Raw genomic sequence first — 12051 nt, 5'->3', positions numbered from 1 at the left:
CTTTCCCCAGAAAATGTACATACCCACAGCATTTCACAGAGAGTACCTGGACCCTCTAGAGGCAAAGAATCCCCAAAGCAAAAAAAAAAAAAAAAAGGTTGAGAAAAGACAAAAAAGGTGAATTAGAGCCGTATTGTAATGGGCTTCTCAGTCACAGTGAAAGTTGTGTTTGGTTCAACAGTTCATTGGGGCAGGTGATGGTTTTGTTTGTTTTAACTTTTTATTGAAGTATAATCTCATGCAGCTACTTACCCAGATCATAAGCATAATTCCCCCCCCCCACCCATGTCTGTGGCTGAACACACACATGTAGCCAGCACTTAGAAAAGCCCCTTAATGCCCCCTTTGCCACCTTCTCCTTCAAAAGTAAACCCTAGCCTGATGTCTAACAGCATAGATTAGTTTCCCCCCATTTTTGTACTTAATGGACACCTATGGTATATATTCTTTTAAGAACCTGGCTTTCAGTTAACATTATGTTTGTGAGATTCATCCATATTGCTTCATGTATTTGAAGCTTGTTTGTTGTCATTTGCTGTAGAGTATTCCATCGAGTGAGTTACTATTCTCCGGTTTTGGTCATTTGGGCAGTTTCCATTGGGGACTGTTATGAATGGTGTTGCTCTGAACACCTTAATGCATGTCTTTTTTTTGAACACATTTCTGTTGGTATTCACCTAGGACTAGAATGGCAATGTGTAAGTGTTGTGCACAAGTGAATACTGCCATAATTTACATGCCCACCAACCAGTTGATGGTTTTTAAGGAACATCTTATGACTGGAGCTGAATTTTAGATTTATCTGGTTGTGGTATCTTTGATGGCCCAGAGCACTGGTTTCGAATTGTGTTTCAAAGAGCCCTGGGAATCTGCAGAGTCCCCTTCTGGGGGCTGCGCCAGGGGAGGGAGAAGGGAAGGTTGAGTTGTGGTAGGTGCTGTTCATTCCCAACCACCCTCTAGCAGAGCAGGAGAGCTCTTATCTGTTGATTAGCTTTTGCCATTATCTAGGATTGCTGGCCCACCACCAGCCATCTGACAGGTGGACAGCTGTTGGGGGAAAACTCAGGGAAACCAAGAATGCCAAGGCCACTACTGTCCTCTCCCAGCACACATCAAGGAAGGGCCTGACCAAAAGGTCAATGGCAGGGCCACCAGGGGGGGAAATGTGGACTGGAAAATAGAACATGTAGGACCCGTCACCTCACTGGATGTCAAGGAACAAGGGGATTGTTGCTGAGACAATGTCCTGAGTCTAGATAACTATAATAAAGGCTGTTGTATTAGCAGGGAGATTGAGAAGCCAAATCCAATGAAGGACCCCCTGTGTCAAAGAGGGGGAGTCCAACTTCTGGTGAGTGTTAGGAGCAGGCAGGGCTATCTGGATGGGGTTCCTGCAGACAGGTGTAGGGCCAGATATAGATGTAAGAGCCTCTGCCAGCCCTTGGGAGCAGATGAAGAAGAGATTGGAGAGAGGAAAAACAGGCACTCAGGCAGAATCTTCAAGGACTCCGACAGGGGAAGATGTCAGCCTGGAGACAGAAGGCGATCAGAGACATGAAGATGTAACCAGAGAGGACAGGAGACAAGTCAGGAGGGTGGGACAGTCCAGCAGTGTCAGTGCCAGAAAATGGACTTGTCCAAAGAGTTCTTCAGCTTTATCTAGAATCATGAAATTTCACGGAAGTGTCTTCTTAACCACCAGTTATATTCAAGGTTATGTGCATACTGTGCTGTTATCTTTGAAAACTGGCAACAGTGTGCCCTTGCACATGGTAACCAGAAATTTTGGTTTACTCTGATACCCTTTCCCAGAACATCCAGGCTAAAAGAGAACTTACTGTATTTGTGGGCGTGGCTTTAATTTTAAACGCCTATAGACACTATTTTCTTTCCTGTATGCTTGCTCGCTTTAAAACCCACTTGGTGGGAAAGCTGTCCTGCCCCTCCCTCACTTAGGCCGGTCCCCAATTGTAATGTCTTGGGGGCTTCAGGAGTAGCTCTGTACTGACCCCCGCCCCCTACGTGTGTAATACTTTCAGGGCACTAGATGCAGCTCTGTCCCCTTCCCAGTCGACTTTAGTGGCACATATAGTCCCTGCTTTGGTCATTATGATAATAGATAAATATTAAGAGCTTAAACCAGTGGTCTGGGTAGTTCTGAAGAGCAGGAAAGGAATCTAAAAAAAATATGAATAAACAAATAAAAAGCAGAATCAGACCTGTAAATACAGAGAACAAACTGATGGTTGCCAGAGGGCAGGCGGTTGGGGGAGGGCAAAATGGGTGAAGGGGAGCGGGAGATACAGGCTTCCAGTTCTGGGATGAATGAGTCACAGGATGAAAGGTACAGCATAGGGAATATACTCAGTGGTATTGTGATAGCGAGTGGTGACAGACATATGTGAGCGTAGCATAGAGAATTTGAATCACTATGTTGTGTGCCTGAAGCTAATGTAACTGTGTACTCAGATTTAAAAATTACAAAAGAAAGAAAGATGCATAGAAGAGGCACAGAGCACTAGTATTGTTCTCCCTTTTTAAGGATGAGGAAGCAGAGGCCCAGAAAGAGGAAGTGACTTGTCCAAGGCCACCAGCTTAATTCAGGCAGAGCCATGAGGGAGACCCGGGCGTTGTACCTTAATAGCCCTGCTACGACGTTCAAGTCCTGTGGCTCTTTCCCTAGAATACACATCCACATCACCCGGAGCTTTTGCCAGGACCTACCCCTGATATTTGGATTCTGGAGGTTTGGGAGTGAGGTTAGGAATGCAGGTGCATTGAACAAGCTGCCCAGGTGATTCTGAAAGGCAGCCTGTTAGAAATTCAGTTTCTAGTCACTTTGTGGTTTCTGCCTTTTGCTTCACATTACCTCTTAAGTGCAGGTATAATCTGCTTCTAAGAAAATGTCATCAACTGGGTTATATTTAAGAGAGGAAAAACCAATCCTTTCCTCCATTTAAGAAGTATGTGAGGGTGCCCGGGTGGCTCAGTTGGTTGAGTGTCCGACTTCGGCTCAGGTCATGATCTCGAGGTTCTGGTGTTCAGCCCCGTGTTGGGCTCGTTACTGTCAGCACAGAGCCCTCTTCATATCCTCTGCCCCCTCTCTCTAACCCTCCCCCACTTACACTCTCTCAAATAAAACATTTAAAAAGTAATAACAATGAAAAAGAAGCATGTATATATTAAAAGTGGAAATACACTACATATTAAGAGGGGAAGCACCTGACAGGTTACTAAGAAACAGAAGTCTCATGAGGTAAAAGAATTCCAATATTTTACCAATTATCTACAAAAATATCTTACTAACTGCATAAATTTGTAAGCTAAATTCAAGCAGTTCACACAAGTCCATTAGTAGAAATTAAAATACAATTCAGTCATTAATTGACCCCATCTAATATAGACAGTATATGAGAAGGCATTTTATAAATTGCAGTCTTTTAATAGCATTATTGTTATATCAGGCTTACTACATTAGAAATAGAATATCAGATTCTACATTGGGTAAAAGCAGAAGTAATATACAAACACGTGGCCACATCTGCATGTGACACTTAAGTGTTTTCCCAGAACTGAGCTTGGTATGGCTTTCATTTGTAAGGGAAGGCACAGGCCTCCAGTGGTCATGTGGTCACTGAGTCTGTTCGTTTTTAAATGTTGACACTGACAGGCGATAGCTGTTTGTAAGACTTGGATGCGTGGATTTCTTGGATGCGTGTAAGACTTGGATTTCTCTGTAATATAAACACGTGCTGTTTATTTTGACTTACACTCTGTATAAAAGCGTTCCAAAGAATCTCATGCACTTTTGAAAATATTCCAAGGACAAACTTTTGATAGAATCAACTCAACCTTCTAGAACTCCTATTTGGCCACAGACAACTGAATGCTGATCTCCTGTGATCTCTCTCAGGAGTTTAATCCCTGGATTCATTAAGTGTTAGAAAAGTTTAAGTAACTTTACAGTTAAATACATGAGTGAATAAAAAGTATTGATATTGCTGTATGAACTGTTAGGATTTGCTTGAAAGCGTATATTATGCCCAGGGCTGCTCATAAAATGAATTACCCTTGGGAAGCAGCCTTCCCTCCCTCCACTTTAAGTAACTGACCTGTGCAGGTGAATTTAAGCAGTGGAGCCATTTGGGGCTACTTCTTTCTTCCCAAGGCTTGCAGCAGCAGAATTTTACTTTCCTGTATCTATCCTTAAGGGGTCACAGGTCTCCTAAAAGCAAAGTCAATACCACCCTCCCTTTCACACGTACAGGAAGGAGGACCATATACACACTAGTACTGTATTTTGGAAACCAAGTAGAACTGTACTCAAGGCAGAGAAGCAGTTGTGTAAAATGTTACATTATAGTTCAGGGATGTTTAGTATGGTTCCTAATTGATATTTAATTAGAATCAGAGCTAAAAAATGAGTTTCTCTGACTTAACCTCTTGGTCCAATAGATAATGCATCTGGGAAAGTATTATCTGAAGGAATCCTTTGTGTTTTTTGTTTGTTAAAATATTTATTTATTGAGAGAGAGAGAGAGAGAGAGAGAGAGAGAGGGAATGCGTGCGGGGGAGGGGCAGAGAGAGCCTCTCAAGCAGGTTCCACACTGTCAGCGAAGAGCCTGACACAGGGCTCGAACTCACAAATCTTGAGACCATGACATGAGCCGAAATCAAGAGTTGGATGCTTAAGTGTGACTGAGCCACCCAGGCGCCCCTCTGAAGGAATCCTTTTGTCATGTGACATGATTCCATTTATTTGAGAAATTCTGATGTTCATACACGGGGTTCAGGCCCTTACCACTCGCCTATGATACTGCCACAGGTCCTTGTGTCATCATTTATTATTTATCATTTACCACTTACGGTAAAGTAGTTATTGAGTTCCTGCTCTGTGCCCGGCCCCAGGACTATATCATCCCTTTCGTTTCCTAAATTATGAAGAGGAAAAATTGCAAAGCTGTCACTTCCTGCCAAGGCCAATGACTTACTTCACTTAACAAAATACCCTGTAGGTCCATTCGTGTTGTTGCAAATGGTAGGATTTCATTCTCTCTTTGTGACTGAATAATATTCCGTTGTATGTATAGACAACATCTTTACCCATTCATCTCTCTGTGGGCACCTAGGCTGCTTCCATATCTTGGCTGTAGTAAATAATGCTTCAGAAAACATAGGGGTGCATACATCTTTTCAAATTAGTGTTTTCGTTTTCTTTAGGTAAATACCCAGTAGTAGAATTACTGGATTGTGTGTTACTTCTATTTTTAATGTTTTGAGGAACCTGCATACAAAATAACAAGTACTTTGAACTGTGAGGGCCAGCCCAGATGTTCATCTTGCTGGTCACCCTGGGAATCCCATAGATTTTGCTTTTCCTCAAAGCGGTTATCAAGTCCGGACATGTTGGAAAGGAGGTAGGACGTGTTTCCTGCTATACAGTTAACGGAAGGTGAGATGAAAGAGGAAAGGAAAAGTAAGAATCCTATTTTGTCTTGTGGCATTATGGTTATGGGTATGTGGACCACGGCCTTTTTTTGTGTGTGGGTGAATGCAGGGAGAAGCACTTCCTGGCCGGTTAACATCGGCATCTGTGACCCAGAGCCTGAGCACTGTGTAAAGTGGGCAAAGGGCCCGGATTGTGGCTGTTTTAGGCCCCTGTGTGCCTCCTTAAAAGGCAGTTACTTCCTCCACACTGTGGACATTGGACATACTTGCTATATCATGATCTGGAGGAGGAAATGGTAGATAATAATTAACGTATCTTCCATTCTTTAATGCCAGGGCTCATCTTCTAGTGCTTATTATTATTGTGTTACAGGTTGTGAAGTATTTAGGATCGTTGAATTTTACTTTTAACCTTTAATTCTTGAAATTTTCAAACCTATACAAACCGATACAAAAATAGAATGAATTCTGTGTACCCATCACTCAACTTCAGCAATCAGCCCGCGATTGTCAAATGGCCAGTCCTGCTTCCTCCATCCCCTCCGCCACTCTCCCCACTCGCCTAGTTTCTATCACATTTGTTTTGCCCTGAACCTTTTTTTCTGTCCTTAGAGATCTAATTCAACTTTGCCCATGAAATGACCTGACAAAGTCTCTAATAACACTTGTCTTTAATTCCATAAAATAACGCTAAAGTGATTACATGCAATTGGGATTTTTCTTTAATTTGAGAGAAAGAGAACACTAGAGAGAGCAAGCATGAGCAGAGGAGAGGGGTAGAGGGAGGAAGAGAATCTTAAGCAGGTTGCGTGCTTAGTGCAGAGCCTGACGTGGGACTTGATCCCACAATGCTGGCACCATGACCTGAACTGAAATCAAGAGTGGGACGCTCAACTGACTGAGCCACCCAGGACCCCCAAGTGGGGTTTTTCTTAATGGTGATGCTTGATGCTAAGAAAATTCCCTGGACTTCCTATGCATGGAATTAGACAGCAAGGGCTCTTTGTGCCTGGCTTCCTTTGCTCAGTGTGATGTCTGAGAGATCCGTGCATGTTGTTTGTGTGCACCTCTGCTTGGTTTCTCTTTGTTTCCCACCTATAAGCTCCCTTCTGGCTTGAGCTGCTGGGTGCCTGCCTCCCTGCTTTTCCACCTCTGTGTCTTCCAGGCCTCCTTCATCATCCTGGAGCTCCAACCTGAGCCCATGCTTTCTGGCCCTTACTTAACCTCTCTAGCCTCCTCACACTCTCCCTGGTTGCTCAACGCTCCTCCTCCGCTTTTTGAAAATGCTCAGATGACAGCCATCTCTTGAAACAATCCTCCCACCCCTCAGAGTTCCCGTCAAGTTCCTTGTCTTCACTACACTGCCACTTCTCTAAATATTCCTGACACTCAACCACCTGAGTTCTTGGATTAATGGTTCTCTCTTGTGCCCCTTCTCATTTGACCTGCGTTCACTTCGTGCTCTGGAAAGCTCACCCGGGGGTCCCCAGGAACCCCTTAACTACCCAGTCCTATGAGCTATGGTCACTCCTTCCTTCCTGTACACAACCCCGCCCCCCTAAAGTGGCTAATGACTGGCCCTCCTCCTGGTTTTGTGAGTTACAAATGCTGGGATTGATTGAGATAGATAGAGATAGAGATAGAGATAGAGATAGAGATAGAGATAGAGATAGAGATAGAGATAGAGATAGAGATTAGATATAGATATAGATATAGATATAGATATAGATATAGATCGTAAAAATATGACATGTGGATGCAAGCACAAACTCTGGAACCAGGCTGCTGAAATCGGAGTACCAGCTCCTCTGCATCTACTCCTGAACTGGGGAAAGCAATAGTAATAACCCCATAGCATTGTTTTCAGGAGTAAGAGAGTTAGTATCTGTAAAGGTGTTAGAACAACACTTGGCAAGCATACAACGTGCTATAGACATGGTAGCTGGTGAGACCAAAAGAGTAAAAACTTACAAACTGCAGGAGTGCATAAAAGCAATTCTAAAAATCCCCCAGTTCTCACCACCTAACAATAGCTACATTTTAGAATATATATCCTTCTAGTATGTTTTCTGGGTATAACATTTTTAAGCAAGCATATCTATATAGCATTAACTTCTGCCCTTCTCCCCAACATTCCTCTCTCCTCTTAGCTGTCCCTGCCAGTGTCACCCTGTCCTGGCAGCCCCCTTGGCCCCCTCTCTGCTCCTTTGAATCTGCCCTTTTTGTCCACACCCGTGTGAGGAAGACCCCAGGAAGCTTCCCGCTCTTTTCTTCAGGCCCTCCCTCCGGTGTGGTGCTAAACCACCACTTCTGGGCTGTCAGTCCCCATTCAACCCCAAGAAGGAAGTCTTGTTCATTATTAATGTCTCCTAGCTCTTGGATCCAGCTCTTTCTTTGCATTCCGGTCACCTTCATCTGTTTGATGAAGTCCTAGGAACAGTAATGACGGGGACAGACAGCCTGTGCCAGGCTCTTTTTTTGTGGGATTGCATTTAATCATTACAGTCCTGAGACGTAGGCACTCTTGTTTATCCCATTTTACAGGCAAAGAACCTAAGAGTTCAGTGAGGCTAAATCATTCATTCAACATCCTGCAACACTAAGTGACACAGCCCAGATTTGAACCCACTTCCATCTGACCCCAAAGCCTGGGCTCTTTCCCGTGTTGCCTGTCCCTAGGCCTTCCATGGAAATAGTCTATCTTGTCTTTCTCTGTCTCCCAGTTCTGTTCCATCCAATGTTGCTCGGTTCTTTTTCTGTTAATACTCCCTAGGTCTGTCACTTCTGCTCAGAAACCTGTGGGGCTCCCATTTTCACATAACAGAGTCAGCTTTAACCTACTTTCTGCTGCTCCCTCCATATCCATTCTGAAATTCTCTTCACTCCTTGGCTACCACCTACCCAGTTCCTTCCCTTCAAGGATTGATTCGTTTAAGAAATGTATCCTTCACACACCTCTCTGCTGCCCCAAGTCCCCACTGACCATCCCTTCCCCAAGCTCCTATGCTTACCTTTGTCTTGCTTTATTGGCCTTTTATTCCTTATTTTCCCAAGACTTCCTCTATCCTGTTGGGAGTCCTAAGCCTTTTAACTATCAGTCTGGTATATGCCACATGCCTTGTTTGTTAGGTGGCATAGCCCCCACTGTGACTGTAGACTCTTGTCAGCCTTCTCTTTGACCCTGCTCCTCCAGTGCCTCCAAGCACCTGGCCCCTTCAAAGCAATAAAACGGCTGCCTGGTTGCCTCTTAATCTAAAATGGATGCAGCAGCACTTGCCTGTTTCTTCGCTTTCAGTCATCCTATTAAGTGTTTGGGTGGTTTGTCCAAATGGACTGCAGGCAAGCAAGTGAACGTCTGTCTGCTTAGCAATATCAGAAAGCATGTCCTTTGCTTAAAGTAGATCAGATGCTAGGCCTTTATGACCAGAATCCAAAATGTCTCTGTTCTTCTGCTTTTGAGGGTAGAACAGCTATGTTGTAGAGAATGTCCTGGGCAAGGGATCCCATTGTAGATCACCTCCATCCCTGCTCAGCTAGGGCAGGTGGTAGGGGGTCCAGGAAGGCCGATGGGAAGGGCTCCCAGTTGGTCACAGACATATGGAAAGGAAGGTACAAGTTCTCTGGGTGTGAGTATCAAAAAGGCCACAGAAAACATTACAGGTCAGAGTTTGTTTGGAATGTATGCCCCCTTCCTTTGACAGCTTTGGGCCTGTGTCCTTTGCCAGGAATAACTTCCTCAACATGAAGGCTGTGTGCCTGTTTAGTCCTAGGATAATGCCAGGGATATGGACCAGGCTTGGTTTAAATAGACCAATTGTTGATTTACTTAAAAGCTGGATTCTGCTCCAGTTTAAAAAGTTCTAATTCAGAAATCACTTCCTCCTAACACAGTGGTTCTTCATTAGGGAGCATCTGAACCACCTGGTAGGCTTGTCAAACTACAGACTGCTTGGGACGCCCCACCCCTCCAGAGTGTCTGAATCAGGAGGTCCAGGTGGGGGGTTGAGAATAATCCTCATTTCTTTTTTTTTTTTTTTTAATGTTTATTTATTTTGAGAGAACACGAGAGAGAGCATGCCCCCACATGTGCATGAGTGGGGAAGCCGGGGGGGGGGGGGGGGGGGCGCAGTTAGAGAGAATCCCAAGCAGTCTCCGTGCTGTTAGCACGGAGCCCAACATGGGGCTCAATCCCATGAACCATGAGATGATGACCTGAGCTGAAATCAAGAGTTGGACACTTAACCAACTGAGCCACCCAAGTGGCCCAAGAACCCTCACTTCTAAGAAGTTCCCAGTGACGATGTTGCTGTCTGCTGGTATGGAGACTAACCAGTCTATGGGGACTTCTCCACTGAGGCCACTCCCCGCTCTGAGACTGCTTCCCTTCACAAATGCTTATTAGCACCTCAGGGTACCAGGGAACTGTATCTCGAATATGTTCTTATGTTGTTTGGAAATCATTCTCTCACTTCATATAACATCGTTTGCCCCCCCTTCCAAAACAGTGAGTCCTTTTAAGGCAGGAGATTTGTCTTCTGCTTCTCTCATCATTCCCACTTCTGCTTTCCAGCCCCAGCAAGCTCCTCACACAGGACCTGCAGGTGGCTGCAGTGTGCAGTGATGGTTAGGAACACCAGGGTTCATTTCAGCCCTGGCACTTACTCGCAAGGTATCCCCGAGAGCTTTGGTTTCCTCACTGGGAAAGTGGTTAATAATCCCACCATCATCATGATCTCCAGAATAGAGTGGTAGTTAAAAAATAAAATAGGGGCGCCTGGGTGGCTCAGTTGGTTAAGCAGCCAACTTTGGCTTAGGTCATGATCTCGCGGTCCGTGAGTTCGAGCCCCGCGTCGGGTTCTGTGCTGACAGCTCAGAGCCTGGAGCCTGTTTCAGATTCTGTGTCTCCCTCTCTCTGACCCTCCCCTGTTCATGCTCTGTCTCTCCCTGTCTCAAAAATAAATAAAAAAAGTTAAGTAAGTAAGTAAATAAATAAATAAATAATAAAATAAAATAAAATAAAATAGGCTACAGAGCCATGCATATAGCATGCTCCCGTTGGTGTTTTCTAAGATATGTAAATAATCATGCTTGTGTATGCATCACATGTCTTCAGAAGGCGACATGAGGAACTGATAACAGTGATCACCTCATGTAGTCTAGAGTAGGACAGCTAATTTTTGTTGTATGCCCTTTGGGTAAATTTGTTGTTTAAAATTTTTACTAGCAGCATATTGTTTTCAAATTTAAAAATTAGTTAATGAAATAGTAAGTTCTTTTTCAGAGTAAATAAAATAACTTTAAATAAAGCCCATAACAGTGCCTGGCACAGAAAATCACTTTGTAACTGTTAGCTTTTGTGTTGAATATTAAATAATTATAGAATTCATCCATGTATTTATTAACAGACAAGATTGCCAGCTGCCCCTTAAGCCAGCCATGCAAATATGAGCAAATCATTTCTCAAGCCGTCTTGCTGTGTTAGGTAGAGAGGAAAACTTGTTTGCAAAGGTCATACTCATTGTTGACTGCAAACACATGCTTCTGCTGGATCCTGGCCTGACATATAGCCTAAGGGGCTGGGTCCTGCACCCCTGTAGGTCACCATCACACAGCTGCGCCCTACGGCCCCCCTTCACTGGCTGAAAACCTGGTTGGGCACAGTATGGGGGTACAAAGCAATCAGCACTGCCCTCAGAATCTGGGTGCTACACAAGTGGCCAGCGCATGCTGAAGGTGAATGTTCACGGGCAGCTTGACCCTGTCAAGTGTCTGGGACTCCACCCAGGCTTCTCAAAGCTGTGAAGGGAACCAAACAGGTGGGTAACCTTTGGCTTGGAACAGTCCGTATTTTGTGGGATACTTGTGGGAAGGAGCAGCAGGGTGTATCCTGTTTCTAAGAAAACAAACACCCGACACAAACACCCCAGAGTGAGACGTTCACTGGCTGATGTGTTGGTGGCTACATCTTACCCAACTGTTTATTAAGGCCCCATTCTCTGCATTAGTCAGTGTGACAGAGAAGATGGCGTGCGATAACTCACCTGTCTGGTTAAGGGTGTGGCTTTGAAGTAAGAGAGATCTGAGTTCAAATTCTGTCTCTACCACTTACTAGCTATCTGATCTTGAGCAAATTATTTAACCTAAGCTTTAGTCTTGACAGATATGATAAAACTGAGCTCTTATGGTTGCAGATGATAGTAAATGAACTAATAACGGTATAGAGTATTTTTAAATAGTACCTAGCACAGAATAAGTAATGAATAAATGTTACTGGTATACTGTTATTATTCAGCTAAACTTCTCACAGTCTGGTGGGAAGACAATATTCGTACATACGAAGTCAGTTACATAACAATAAGCATTAGCTGCCATATCATTAGCACCAAAATAAAACTGCTGGATGACAGCTATATGTCTTCCTTCAGAAAGAGTAACATAAGTACACACACAGCTCCTGCTCCCTGCCTCTCTCGTGCCTGGGCCATCCCCTATGGGTCCTTGAACTCCTAAGCTTTAAGCATTTAGCAGGAATTCGTAAAGGGAATAAATTACTGTAAGCAAAAGCAGAGAGGCCTTCCTAGAAGAGATAAAAATGTGAACTAG

At 44.1% G+C, this 12051-nt stretch overlaps 1 protein-coding gene across 9 annotated transcripts in view; it reads left to right on the top strand.

The window, feature by feature from the left end:
* GNG12 (G protein subunit gamma 12) overlaps positions 1-12051 on the top strand; it is a 129572-nt gene that overhangs the window by 101679 nt on the left and 15842 nt on the right. Inside the window, exon 1 of one of the 9 annotated variants that reach the window (XM_086717254.1) lies at positions 5139-5417. The exons of 6 other annotated variants lie outside the window; for them this stretch is intronic. The gene's annotated coding sequence lies outside the window, so the exon portion shown is untranslated. Of the gene's footprint in view, positions 1-5138; positions 5477-12051 lie in introns of those variants that run through there. 2 more of the 9 variants (XM_086717253.1, XM_086717255.1) reach the window with 2 other exon arrangements.

This window comes from Puma concolor, chromosome C1 (assembly GCF_028749965.1).
Source record: "Puma concolor isolate L17-30 chromosome C1, mPumCon1.1.hap2, whole genome shotgun sequence".
Taxonomy (NCBI): domain Eukaryota; kingdom Metazoa; phylum Chordata; class Mammalia; order Carnivora; family Felidae; genus Puma; species Puma concolor.
The sequence above is the reverse complement of the archived record's forward strand: the minus strand, read 5'-3'. Positions and strand labels throughout refer to the sequence as shown.